General features: G+C 34.7%; 1 pseudogene; it reads left to right on the forward strand.

The window, feature by feature from the left end:
* LOC118985855 (3-ketoacyl-CoA thiolase, mitochondrial-like) overlaps positions 1 to 2,320 on the forward strand; it is a 164,482-nt pseudogene extending 162,162 nt beyond the window's left edge.
* The last annotated feature ends 10,779 nt before the right edge of the window (positions 2,321 to 13,099 follow it).

The following is a 13,099-nucleotide window of genomic DNA, read 5'->3' on the forward strand; positions in this document are numbered from 1 at the left end:
CCACAATCAAAGTTACCTGTCTTTTCTCACCCATGTCTAGTCCAATCTGCCCTCCCTCTGCTGGAGCCCAGGGTAAGTAGCTATGAATAAGATTTTTTGCATTGACCTTTTAAGAGGGTGCCTGAATTTCCCTCTTAGAAATGCTTTGGCTGTGTCCCATAGATTTTGGGTTGCTGTGTTCTTATTTCCATTTTTTTCAAGGAGGGAATATAGGGCAGGATGAGGTAGAAGTGGTTAAAGGCGGGGGGGAGGGGGGGTTGTTAAATGGCCATGGAAGGAGACTCGACTTGGAGTGGTAAGCACACAGTACAAACACAGGTGATATGTTGTAGAAGTATATATCTAAAGTCTATAGATTTATTAACCATGTCACACCAACAAATTCAATTAACAAATTAAACAAGCAGAAAAAGGGGTAGCTGTGTCTCTAGCAGACTCCTGTCACCCCCCAGCTGACAGAATACCTGCAGATTTTCACAGCCAGATGTTATGTGGGTGCCTGTTTCTGGCTTTGATGTTCTGAGTTGGGGAGACTTCCTTGGGGGTCCGACATCTTGCTTGTTGGGTGGAAGCCCCCGTGGCTGAGATGGTCCCCCAGATACTCAGCCATCACCTGTGACATCAGGGTCAGCCTTTTGCGCATCTCTGCCCTTCCTACCAGTCTTGATGTGGCTTCTTCTTTAAATCCTTGGGTATAAAACCTCTCTTCAGTTAGTCTTCAGTCAGTTATTCAGGTTGCTTGCTCTGTATTTTAGTTGTAATTCCATTTTAGACCTAGGATGAGGTGCGTGTAATAAGTACCCATTTTACCACCACCTTGGATCTTGTAGATCTTCTTTACTACAAAATCACAATGGTACTGAAAATTATATTTTCATCTCAATATATTAAACATTTGTCTTTAATTCTTTTAATTCAGAATTCTTCTTAGAAACTCAGTATAAAGAAAACCAGAAGTGCAATAGTAAGAAAGCAATGAAGACTGATTTGCCAAGTTTTTAGGGGCCTCCATCTATGACTGCTCATTGCCTGAAATGATGCTATGCTCCCCAGAATCTGATTGGCAAAAATTCTATTGAAGATTAATTACATTTGTCCAAAAGTATTTCTGTTATAACTGAAAAATAAATTAACCAGGGCTTTGGGTTGGTGAACAAATGAAGCTTTGTTACTATGAGTGCCCAGAAGAAACTGAAAGTTTTATTTATTACCTCTTTCTACCTTGCTGTATGTATGTTTTCCATTTGTCTGTTCTTGAGTTGTGTTTTTTACAATAAACTGTCAAATAATTATCTAGTTGCCTCATGCTTGGTAAGGCATGCTAGTTTGCATGTGGGAATCTCAAAAGAGACCTTAGCTCTTACTATTAATAGGATTCATGATTCTGGTTTTCCATCCATTGTGAGTGGACACCATGAAATTTGTGTTAAAAGCATTGAAATTGTCCTGTGTCAGAGAGCCAAGAATATGACCCAGACCCCCTTCTGTGTCAGAAACATGTGTATTAGAAACAAGTTTGGATTAGATCTCAAGCTGGAAGATTCTGTGAGCAGCATTAACAGCTCAGCATGTTCAATTCCCCATGGGAATTACTGCAAAGAATTTTGCTGCAAAATAGAAAATAAACAGAGAAGAATGTAAAAAATATGCCCTATAGTCACAACAGAGGTGTAAAGATGTTAATGAAGCTGGTTACTTTAATAATGAAATGGTATCAACTATGATGTTGACAGAGAAGAAAACTGGCAATGAAAATAGATGAGTTGCTTGTCCCAAACAAGTCTGGGAACAGTTAAATAAACTTCCTCCAGTGTCGAAGAAAGACGAGACTGTCACTGCAAAGAATGTGCCAGGAATAGCTGATGCTTTCATAGCTAGTGAAAATCCTGTTATAAAACATAAGTTCATAGCACTGGCAAGAATTATGGGCTATCTTTTGTCTGGATATAATCCTTCAAACATGGCTATTGGTTTTGTCCCTGCTATTAACAGGAAAAACAAAACAAAACAAAACAAGATTCCTTTAGGACATGGATTTGGTGGAGATGAATTAAGGTTTTTATCCTCAGTACCTGGCAGCTAAGAAGAGCTTGGATCTTGACCTAAGTAAAATCAATGTGAATGTAAGATCCATTACTTTGAATCAGTCATTGAAAGGATCTGGATCAATAATTATCTGGTTCATGAATTAAGGTGTCAAGATGGAAAAAATGCTGTTGGATCAGCTTGCATTGGTAGTTGCCAAGGTATCACACTAATCATTTGGAACACAGATTGGAAAAGCAAGGAACTCACCATGGCCCTCTGTTACTTGGCTTGATCAGTAAACATTAAAATAGGTAGAGGTGTATCATTAATAAGAGCTCAGGTCAGAAATAAATTATTTCAAGTTTGTACGAAATACACATCTGATATATTTCTGAAATAAAGTCTAATTATAAAAAGGCTTTAAAACATATAGTGTCCTTGTCAACCACCACACATCCCTTAAATAACATCATCACGAGAAAATAAAAAAAATGTTGCCTTAACTTCCAAAAATAAGTACACACAATAATAAATCCATGATGATTATCTCTATGAAGAATTCTCAATTTTCTTCTATTTTTTTTTTTTTACATTTTATGCTTTACATTCTATTAACAATCTTCAATAGAAACAAGTGAGAAAGAGCGAGCTCCTGACACATTGCAGTTGGCTGGTACTTTCACCTAGGCCTTGGTGTTGGCTAGAACCTTACCTGGCCCTCACAGCTGGGCCTTTGGGTCTCCTGTTGAACTGTTTGACAGAATCCCAAAATTAGAGAGATCTTCTTGTGACAATGACGGATAAATACAAGACCATATACTCATGTCTGAGCCTGAAATATTGTCCAAGCCACAATAACCACATATAACTTTTCTTGACTAATGTTGAGAAATTTCTATTCCGGAATTAATTACATTGGCCTCACTACAGTTTATCTTCACATAGATAAGATATTTTGAGATGCCCAATCATAGAGTTGATACCACTTCCAGATGTTAAACAAGCAGGGGGAAGGCCTGCTTCTTTTAACCCAAAATAACTCTGGGTAGACTTTTAAAAATAATCTCTGTCATGGCTAATTTTATATTTTAGTTGTTTGGGGTTAGGAATGCCCCAAAAGCTAGTAAAACATAGTTTCTGGGTGTGACCATTCAGGGTGTTTCTGGTAGAGATTAGCATTTGAATTGGTGAACTGAGTAAAACAGATGATGGTACCCAATGGGACTGGCGTGAATCACCCAATTCTCCTGAGGGTCTGGATAGAGCAAAAAGACAGAGGAAGAACACATTTCCTTTCTCTTTCTTGAGCCAGGACATCTTCTCCTGCCCTTAGACATTGGGAATTCCTGATTTTCAGGCCTTTGGACTTGGACTGAATTATATCACTGGCTTTTCTGGTTCTCTAACTTGCAGATGCTAGATTGTGCGACCACTTGGTTTTGGTAATTGTGTGGGCCAAATCCTGTCTCTTTCTCTCACCTCTATGCAGAATATCCTTTGGCTCTGTTTCTGTGAAGAATATTGGTTAATACAACGTCTTACCAAGACATTGCATATGGACTTTCTTGCTGCAAACAAGAGTAAACCCAGGCATTCTGGTGGTCTTTGGCTATGGGACACTACCTACAAGAAAGAGAAGTGTTTAAAGACTGGATTAGAATGGCAATATTACCTAAGTCTGAGAGAAATGCAGTGCAGAAAGATGAAAATAATGAGCAAAGTTCAAATTTCTCTGCTTCTAATATTTTAGATGGTATCCCACTATGGAGTATTGTGACTTATTGATTAAACTATTCAATTCAATAAAATATGGTGAATAGATGCAGGAGAACTGTTTCTGTATGCTCTGTTTAAATTACAATTAAGTTTTCAGCTGGAGATATCTAAATCACAGTAGCACCCTTGCAGGGATGGTATTTGCTTTGTTCTATTTTGGGATTTTTTAGCAACATCACCTTATAGTAACAGCTGTTCAGAGTGCTGAGATTGGTATGAATTTTACTTCTACTGCTGGCAAGTTCAAAAGCTGTAAAACATTTTCAGTTCATCTCAGGTTCAGGTATCCCTAGGAGCGATTGTCTTGATGCAATCAAAGGGAAGGAACAAAGATAGTAAAACAGAATAAATGTAAACTGCTGTTGGTTGGGAACTCCGACTGGGGCTTTATTGCCAACAGCAGACGTTAGAAGATCAGTAGCTGAATTAGCCAGAGTAAACATCCTGAGGTGCAAAACTGGTGGCAGCTCACTGAGCAAACAGTCATACACTTGGGTTGCCAGTGGGGGTGGGGAAAGGCATAGATAAATATGGATGCATTTCATTACCTGGGTCTCTACTGAAGGAATGATTTGAAAAAATATCTAACGGAAAAATAAACTCAGCTGTAAGACGTAGAATAAAAGTTTTAGAAGGTTACTGTTCTTAATTAGACGATAAATATCAATATAAAGATTTATATATTATGTAGTTTGGGTGGTGGCCAATATAAAAATCTCAAGAAAATCATTGTTCGTTAAGATACTTTCAATAATCTTAATTTAATAATTATGCACGAAAAATTTAGATTTGCCACTGCATTATTTGTTAAAAGGAGCACATGGTAACACATATCCCTTCCTCTCTTTTTTCTCTTTACTGTACCTTTTTCTTCTTCTGAAACCCACAATTAAAAAAATTAGTGTTCTAATGTACATACCAAAAATTGCAAAATTATAATTTTGCATGTGATGAATTCTCCCAAACCAAACTGACCTATGTAACTGACACTCAGATCAAAAGGTAGAACATTACCAGCCCCATAGCCTCCTATCTAGTAGCTATTTTAATATATACGACCTAGTTATATTTTACAGTAATAGTTCTCCCACCAATATCAAGATAGATAACTATAATTATTCCTGTAGTTGCTATTATTATTCTTATTTGTAGTAGCCATAGTACTAGAGTATGAAATAATCTCTGTTTAGTGGTTATATAAGAATATGGGGTTTCTGCCCTGGCTGGTACAGCTTAGTGGATTGAGAGCGGGCTTGCGAACCAAACAACCATGGTTTGATTCCCAGTCAGGGCACATGCCTAGGGTGCAGACCAGTTCCCAGCAGGGGGTGCACGAGAGGCAACCATGCATTGATATTTCTCTTCCTCTCTCTCCTTCTCTTCCCCTCTCTCTAAAAATGAATAAATAAAATCTTTCAAAAATATGGGGTTTATGAGAGAACTGAAATTTCAAGCACCTGAATTTTAATTTTTAAAAAAGATGTTTTGAATTTTTTCAAAACTACGGGCTGTGATAATTAGTTTAAACCTTTTCTCACAACAAAGGAAAGACACAACAAATTTCTACAATAGTACATAGGTGTATTGAAAATAAGACTTTCAGGATTATGGATTATGAATTAACAAGAATGAAATGGGTTGAAGTCAAGAAAAGCCATTTGGAAAGTAAGGGATTAATCCAGTAGATAAAATAAATTTTTGAACTGAGAGTGTCTCAATCAGGTTGAATATAAAGAAAGTACGTAGCAATAAATGAAGAGAAAAATAATGATGTCTAAGTGACTGATTTAAAGAGGAAAATCTGGGAGAAAAAGTCTGAATCTGAAGTCTGGATGGTTAATGTCTGTATCATTAATGACAAAAAATACAGAGGGAGAAGTAATAGTAATGATGCATTTTATTTTATTATTTCATTGTAGAATAAAATTCTACCTGCATTTTTCATTCTCCCTTTAACTTCTTTTTTTAGATGTAAATAAAATTTACATGACAGTCACATTGCAAAATTCTTCACAACAGAAATTTCTTATCAGGAAAATGTGATTGAGATCCAAGCTTTAGCTCTTTAAATCATCAAACTATTTGAGTACCCGTTCCTTATAAAACACTCCTTTTTTCTATTGACTAAAACCAGTTATGTTTACTCCACAATACAATAAGTCAGTTGTTTTCTGGATATCTAGGACTGAATATTATGAGACAACTTCTAGTTCCCTCAGCATAATAATCTTTATTTTTTTTCTTTTACTGGCCCTAATTTTCTTCCATTATGTTTCTATATTTGCTACTTTTTCTTACACTGATTTCCAGCCATTAGTTGCCACAAAAAAGGGATTTTTAAATTCCGTTATTGTTTTGGTTTAGAGAGAAGAGAATATTCACTTAATTTGCATAACATTCAGCATAATTATCATACCCTTAATAATAATCAGGACTATTCCTGTCTCTTTGATTGGAGTCATCTCCACGTCAGGTTATCTTGCTCACAATTGCATGAGCTGGAGTGATGTTTGCTTGTCATATCTCTTCTGTAAATGACACGGCTCCTCAGACTTTGTCTTTACTGATCTTAATATTTTTTGAGAAGGAGAGACCAGTTACTTGTAGAATATCTTTCAGTATGTTGTTAATCTTATAATTTTTTCATCGGACACACCTTATATATTTATGGAAAAAGTGCTCTAAGGGTGATTTTTTTCTCAGTAAATGAGATGGAGAGAAAAATAATTTTTGTTTGTCTCAGTGTTTTGACACTAAATTTGATCAAATGGCTGAGGTGGATCTATGAGGTTTCTCTACTGTACAGTTACTATATTTTACCATCCAATCTATTAATAATTAGTAGGGAGATATTTTGAAACTATGTATCTTTACACTCATTAACCTTTCATCCAACCTTTCATCATCGATGATTTTATAGTTCATATATAACATATATTTACATATATTTAATAACATATGCTTTATTTTATATTACTTGTATTTATATATAATTAGGTAATGTTATTTAACACATTATAATTGTGTATTATATATACATAGACCATAATATATGTAAATTAGCTTGTAAAGAAGAGCTGTTTATGATGTCTATTTACATCATTATGAATTCATAAATTGTTTTTTTTCAGTCAGTTAAAAGCAATTACTTCACTTATTTTATATTCAAATTATTCATTTGTTGTTTCTATCTGTCCATAATGATGTCTCTATCTAGGCCCACTCTCCCTTGGAAACAGAAATCAGAATGTTTTGAATTTCAGAAAGGTATGAATTGCTTATATAGTATATACATTAGGAATATGAATGAACACATATTTGCCAGTAAGATATATGAATATTAAAACTAAATGTGATTAATAAAGAGTAAATGCCTAGCATTGTAGTCAATTCAAAGCAGATTTTTTTCCATTAAATAAATTAGAAAACACTTTGTTTTTCAAAGAGTTTGGGATTTCGAAATCGGAAATTCAAGCTAGGTATAAAATCCAGAATTTGATATGACTATGAGATTTTCTTAGGATTTAGAGAAATTACATTAATCTTGGTTTTTATAGTTAAAAGGCATTTAGAGTAAAATTATTAAGAAAAATTTGTTGATAAATTATGAAGAATATTTAAGATAATATCTATGGAAGTCCAATAAGTTTATTTTTGTGTTTGTGTCCATTAGAAAGGTCCATTTACATTTACATGTTGTCTAATAAGTTGTGACATGATATAATACTAATATCATCCTGGGAAATTTGTTATTTACATAACAAATGTACACAAGAATACAGAAACTTACAAAGCTTTACATATTACTCTACTAAAAGTTATCTGAAATTTCATTCTGGTATCAAAGAAAGCAAATCTGAGAATTTTAGATTAAAACATACTCTAAAAAATTCCATCTCCACAAATTTTGTAACAAACACATCAACACCACCATCACCACCCCCACCATCATCATTATTATCATCATCATTCTCTTCATCATCAAGATACACAGAAACAGTGTTAGGCCATCTGAAACCAATTGCAGGATTTTGAAAGTAGGTTGCTCTCTAATTCGAAGTAATGCATGGTAGTTTGTCTTACTGCCCTGCTTTTCAGTGAAGTGAGAGGATCTTGAATGACACCATTGAAACTGCAAGATAAATGGACACTCATTGTTGCCAGGGAAACCTCTACTAGTTGTTGGATGGTCCTAATGCTTTTCGTCCCCTCAAAGCAGCAGTTCCTTGGTGTTGGAAGAAAAAGTTTGATGGTAAAATGAATCCATACAATGGGAATATATATCATACAAAATATCAGCTCTATAAATAAATATATTATTATTTTATAGTCTCTAGTGATATATGAAATGGCTGTTATTTAAAAGAAAAAATTGATCTTCTGTTTTTTAGTACATCACTGAATGTTATTGTTACCATCAAGACTTCTATTAAATGTGTCATGTCTTAAGTGTATAAATTCTAAACTGATAAGTGATTTATAACTGCTCTATTTTTAGTTCCCTACTATGCCAATGCACTAGCTATAATACTTTCATTACTTTTAATTTATTCCCCCCAAAAAGAACACTTATAACAGTTTGTCTAAAAGTATTTTTCCCAGGGATTAAAAGGATTGCCATTTTTACATACTGACCTGAAGGTCAAAGGAATAAAAGTGAGAACTATTTTCATTTCCCAAACGTGGCCTTTGAAAGTCTTCAAAGTGAACTTTGATAGAGAATATGGCCAGATAGAAACGCCACTACTGTTTTGACCTCAGACAGAAAATATATCAAAACGGAAATTTCTCACAGTGATTCCCTTTCTGGAGGACTGGTCATTAAACTGTCATGCTGCTTGACATACTTTATAGACGTGTGGCATACTTCTATTGGAGATTAGTTTGGGGAATTACCTTTTCTTTCAAGAAAATTAATTCTGCACTTTAGAAAGAGTGAAATAAAAATATTCTTCCCAATATGAAGAGTTCATTCTGTACATCTAAAGGGGTTATTTTCTCTTAGACCCCCGTGGACTGAGCCTGGATTTGTGACCCGTGGGGAGCTACTCACTGGATGGCAGTGGCTTGGCCTCTGATAGCATTGCTTTTGCTGAACTGCACTTGGGCATTTTACCACCCGCTGTCGTCTGGAATTTTTAAAAAAGTCATAAGAAAATTGTTAGTTTTCCCTCTGTGTCAGTTTTATTGAGGCCATCAGTCAATGTGTGAACAACTTCCTCTTCCCGAATGAGAAATTTCTCTCAACCCCCGTACTGCTAAAAGGTGTGTATCTCTTTGCACAACACCTACATTTTTTTCCCATTTTCTTAATTTTGTAGATAACATGTTTGTTAACTCTATCCTGATTGTTTTGAACACCTGGAAGTTAAAATTGAAGATTTTGGTCCATGTCTGAACTACATCTCTGCTCAGAACTCAGCAAAGCATTCCTGTCTGCTAATCTTAACCCTGAATTTATTATTTCTTTTTTATGAGATTCTTCTATTACTAAAATGTTTTCTGTCCCTTTTATATTGTAGGCATTTTAAATAAAAACTACATAAAATAGTTGAGTGAGATAGGGTGTTTAAAATTTGTTTTGGTTTATTGTATGTAACTGAAACTCTAATGCCTTCTGTATGAATGATGGCTACTGGAAATAATCTTAGTGGAGTAAAATTTTTCCTCTTATAGACAGGGTTAAGGACAGGGGGTGTGGAGCATAGTGGTGATAGTGAACTGTGTTTATTCTTTGTCTATATTTTAATTGAGATATAATTGACATATAACATTACAATTGCTTCAGGTGTACAACATAATGATTCAACCTATATACTGAAGTCTGACTTTTGACTCTTCTTTAGCTTTGTGTCTTTTTAATTTCCTTTCTTCTTAACGTGTGACCTTATCTTAGTGGTTTCATGTTCTTTTCAAGTTATACTCTTCAGTATTTCTACAAGTACCTCTAAATGTCTTCTTGTGTCATTTAAACTTGAGGATTTGAATACTAAACTGCCAAAAATTTAATTAAGCTAGACAAGCTAATTGGATACGGCAATGAGTGGGTCTCTGAGATGGGTCGCATCCCTGTGTGTAGGGGCATCAGTAGTACACTACTGACGTTAACACTGAACCACTGCTGGAATAATTTCCATCCAGTGTTATTTCAACACATTTGTAGTGGGTAAGGGAGGGCCTCCAAGTAATCTCCATACAACAGTGTGACTAGTTGCACATACACAATGAGAACAAATGAAGAAAATGAAGGCATTTAGAAGGTGCTGACATTTTTTGAATATTTACTATATTCCAGGTGCTAATTTATCATATTTGGATTTTTAAAAATAACTTTCTCAACCTTTGAAGAGCAATGAAATATTGTCCTACTTCTATAATGTTCCCTATTTTAACAGACATAAAAATTATCTATGGGAAATTAGTAAGGTAGGCATCTACAAAGTGTTACTTTTAGAAAAAAGAGCCAAAGTTAGAGCAGAAATGTTCTTATTTATTTTTATTGTTCTATTGTGAGAACTATAGAAACTAAATCTTTCTATTTATATGCTTTTTTGAAATGCAGATCTTTGTTTTATGTCCAACTCGGTTATTTCACCTCAGGTACTTAGGTTTGATGTACTATTTACAACCCTAAACTTTTTATTATTTTTTGAATCTCTTTTTGTTTAAAAACTAGAACTGTATTAATCATTGAGTCTAGGAGGGAGACAAAGTAATTATAAAATTTGTATTTTGTTTGTTGTTTATTAAGTAATTAATTTATCTATCTGTTTTAGGGTTTACATGAAAAAATGCTATGAGACTATCAGTGGCTGTGGCTGTGAGATATTATTACTATTAACAAATTGCAACAGAATATGCTGTTTTCCAATCCTGCTTTTGTTGCTTCAATTGTTTAGGATATGTCTTGACTACCCTATCATCTTCTCTTGTTATCTTCCTTCTTCAAAAAAAGTTCATGATACTTGCAAAGGAAGAGCTTTCCTGGAACGAAAATGGTGGCTTCCTTGTCGGAGTGGAAGAGGGTTAGTAACCCTAACTGAAAAGAGACATAAACATGTCTGGTTTGACAAGAAGCTTAAGTGCTGAATTAATAAAATAAATGTAATGAAGAACCTTAATTTTATACCGTGCATGGGTCATGATTTAGAGGTTCTGCCTCTAAACCTAGCTATTAACTTATTAGCTATTAATAATTATCACATTTGAACATATATTGTACATGACCTTAAGGTCCTTGCACAAGCCCTTGTCTCTGTTTGGATTGCTTGTTTTCTCACTCCTTCCAAATTTTTCCTCAAATGTGACCATCCTGTGGAGATCTATTTTGATTACTAAACTTTGCTTTTCCCTCAGCCTTGATCTCCTTTATGCTGTTCTATCATTTCCATCATGTTTATTACTTTCTAAGGATCTGTATTTATTTATTATATGTCTCTCTCTATTAAGAGGTAAGCTCTATGTGTTATTTTATGCATTATTTATCACTGAGCCTTACTGAGCTTAGCATAAAGTAGGTTTTCAAAAATATGTCTTTGTTGATTTAACACATTTCTTTACAGGGAGTATGATATAGCCAAGTGCTGGAAACAGCCTAAGTGCCCATCAGTAAATGAGTGGATCAAAAAACTGTGGTTTGTTTACACAATGGAATACTACACAGCAGAAAGAAAGAAAGAACTACCCTTCACAACAGCATGGCTGAAACTGGAGAGCATTATGCTAATTGAAATAAGCCAGGTGATAAAAGACAAATACCACATGATCTCACCTATAAGTGGAACCTAGTGAACAAAACATACAAGCAAGAAAAACAGAACCAGAGACATGGAAATAAAGAACAAACTGATAGTGATGGGTAGGAGGGAGGAGGAGGCTAATGGAAAGCTAGGGAAGGAGAAGTCAAGGAACAGGAATAGAGGACTTGTGGGCAGGAACAATGGAGTGGGGATTGATTGTGGGAAGAGGTCAGGGGAGAGCAACAGGAAAAAAGGTGGCACAGCTATAACTGAACAACAACTACAATAATAATAATAATAATAATAATAATAATAATAATAATAATAGTGTGGACAGTCAAGTCTATGGTAAAAAGGCAGTTTTGCATGAAAATTTAAACCAACCAGTTTGATAAGAGGTAGACAGTATTCTGAACAATGAAAAATCCAGGTATGGATGAAAAATGTTTTAAAGATTTTATTTATTTATTTTTAGGTAGAGGGGAAGGGAGGGAGAAAGAGAGGGAGAGAAACACCAATGTGTGGTTGCGTCTCACTCACCCCCTGCTGGGGAACTGACCCACAAGGCAGGCACATGCCCTGACTGGGAATCATACCAGCGAACTTCTGGTTTGCAGGCCAGTGCTCGATCCACTGAGCCACACAGGCCAGGGCTGAAATGTTTTATATTTAAACAAGTAAAAGTGACTTGGTGTTGAAATTGTAATGTGTAATGAAATATGTATATGTGTAACTTGTATAAGTGGTGATTTTTCTGACCTCTTCTGTGTCTAAATAACCTACATTCCCCTATTGGCCTATGTGTGTGTCATCCTGAAATACTTGTTAAGAGAATGGCTATACGGTTACAACTCAAGGCTTAGGACTGTACTTTTTGAGAATAAAACCGCATTTTTCTTTTCAAAGAGAAACTTTTTTTCAGAATGACTTCTTATAGACAACATTTTTTAAAAATTTATTTATTTAATTGTTGTTCAAGTACGGTTTTCTGTCTTTTACTCCCATCCCAGTCCACCCCCTTTTAATTAATTTATTTAATGAGACAAAATTTTTAGAAGCTACAATATCAATGGTAATCTTAATAGAATCAAGGAGATAAAGATACAAGATGACATAGCACTTTTAATTATCTCTTTGGTTTAAAAATACAATATTTGAATTATCACATTTGAATATGATATTTGAATCATATGATTAAAATACACTATTTGAATCATATATTTGAATATGATTCAAAAATACAACAGTATACTCCAAAGCATGTTCTTGTGCTCATGAAATTATACTGAGGTGAGGTTTCTAAATACCTGATTTCATGCCTGATAACCTTTTAATGAGGAAATCTTTCATTTATATATGTTGCCTTACATAGTCTGGATTTTTTTTGCTACTAGTAGAATTCATCACAAACCATGTCACATACATGGATGAAAACCTTACTTTATGACAAAATTCTCTTGACTTAAAAGTGGAGAATATTAACTATCAAATCCCAATGCCATGACTAGGCAAATATGTTCGTTTGGTGCTGTCAGTCACGGCGGCTGGGCCTGGCA

Source organism: Sturnira hondurensis, unplaced genomic scaffold (assembly GCF_014824575.4).
Source record: "Sturnira hondurensis isolate 20B ecotype Veracruz unplaced genomic scaffold, ASM1482457v3 Scaffold0004136, whole genome shotgun sequence".
Lineage (NCBI taxonomy): Eukaryota > Metazoa > Chordata > Mammalia > Chiroptera > Phyllostomidae > Sturnira > Sturnira hondurensis.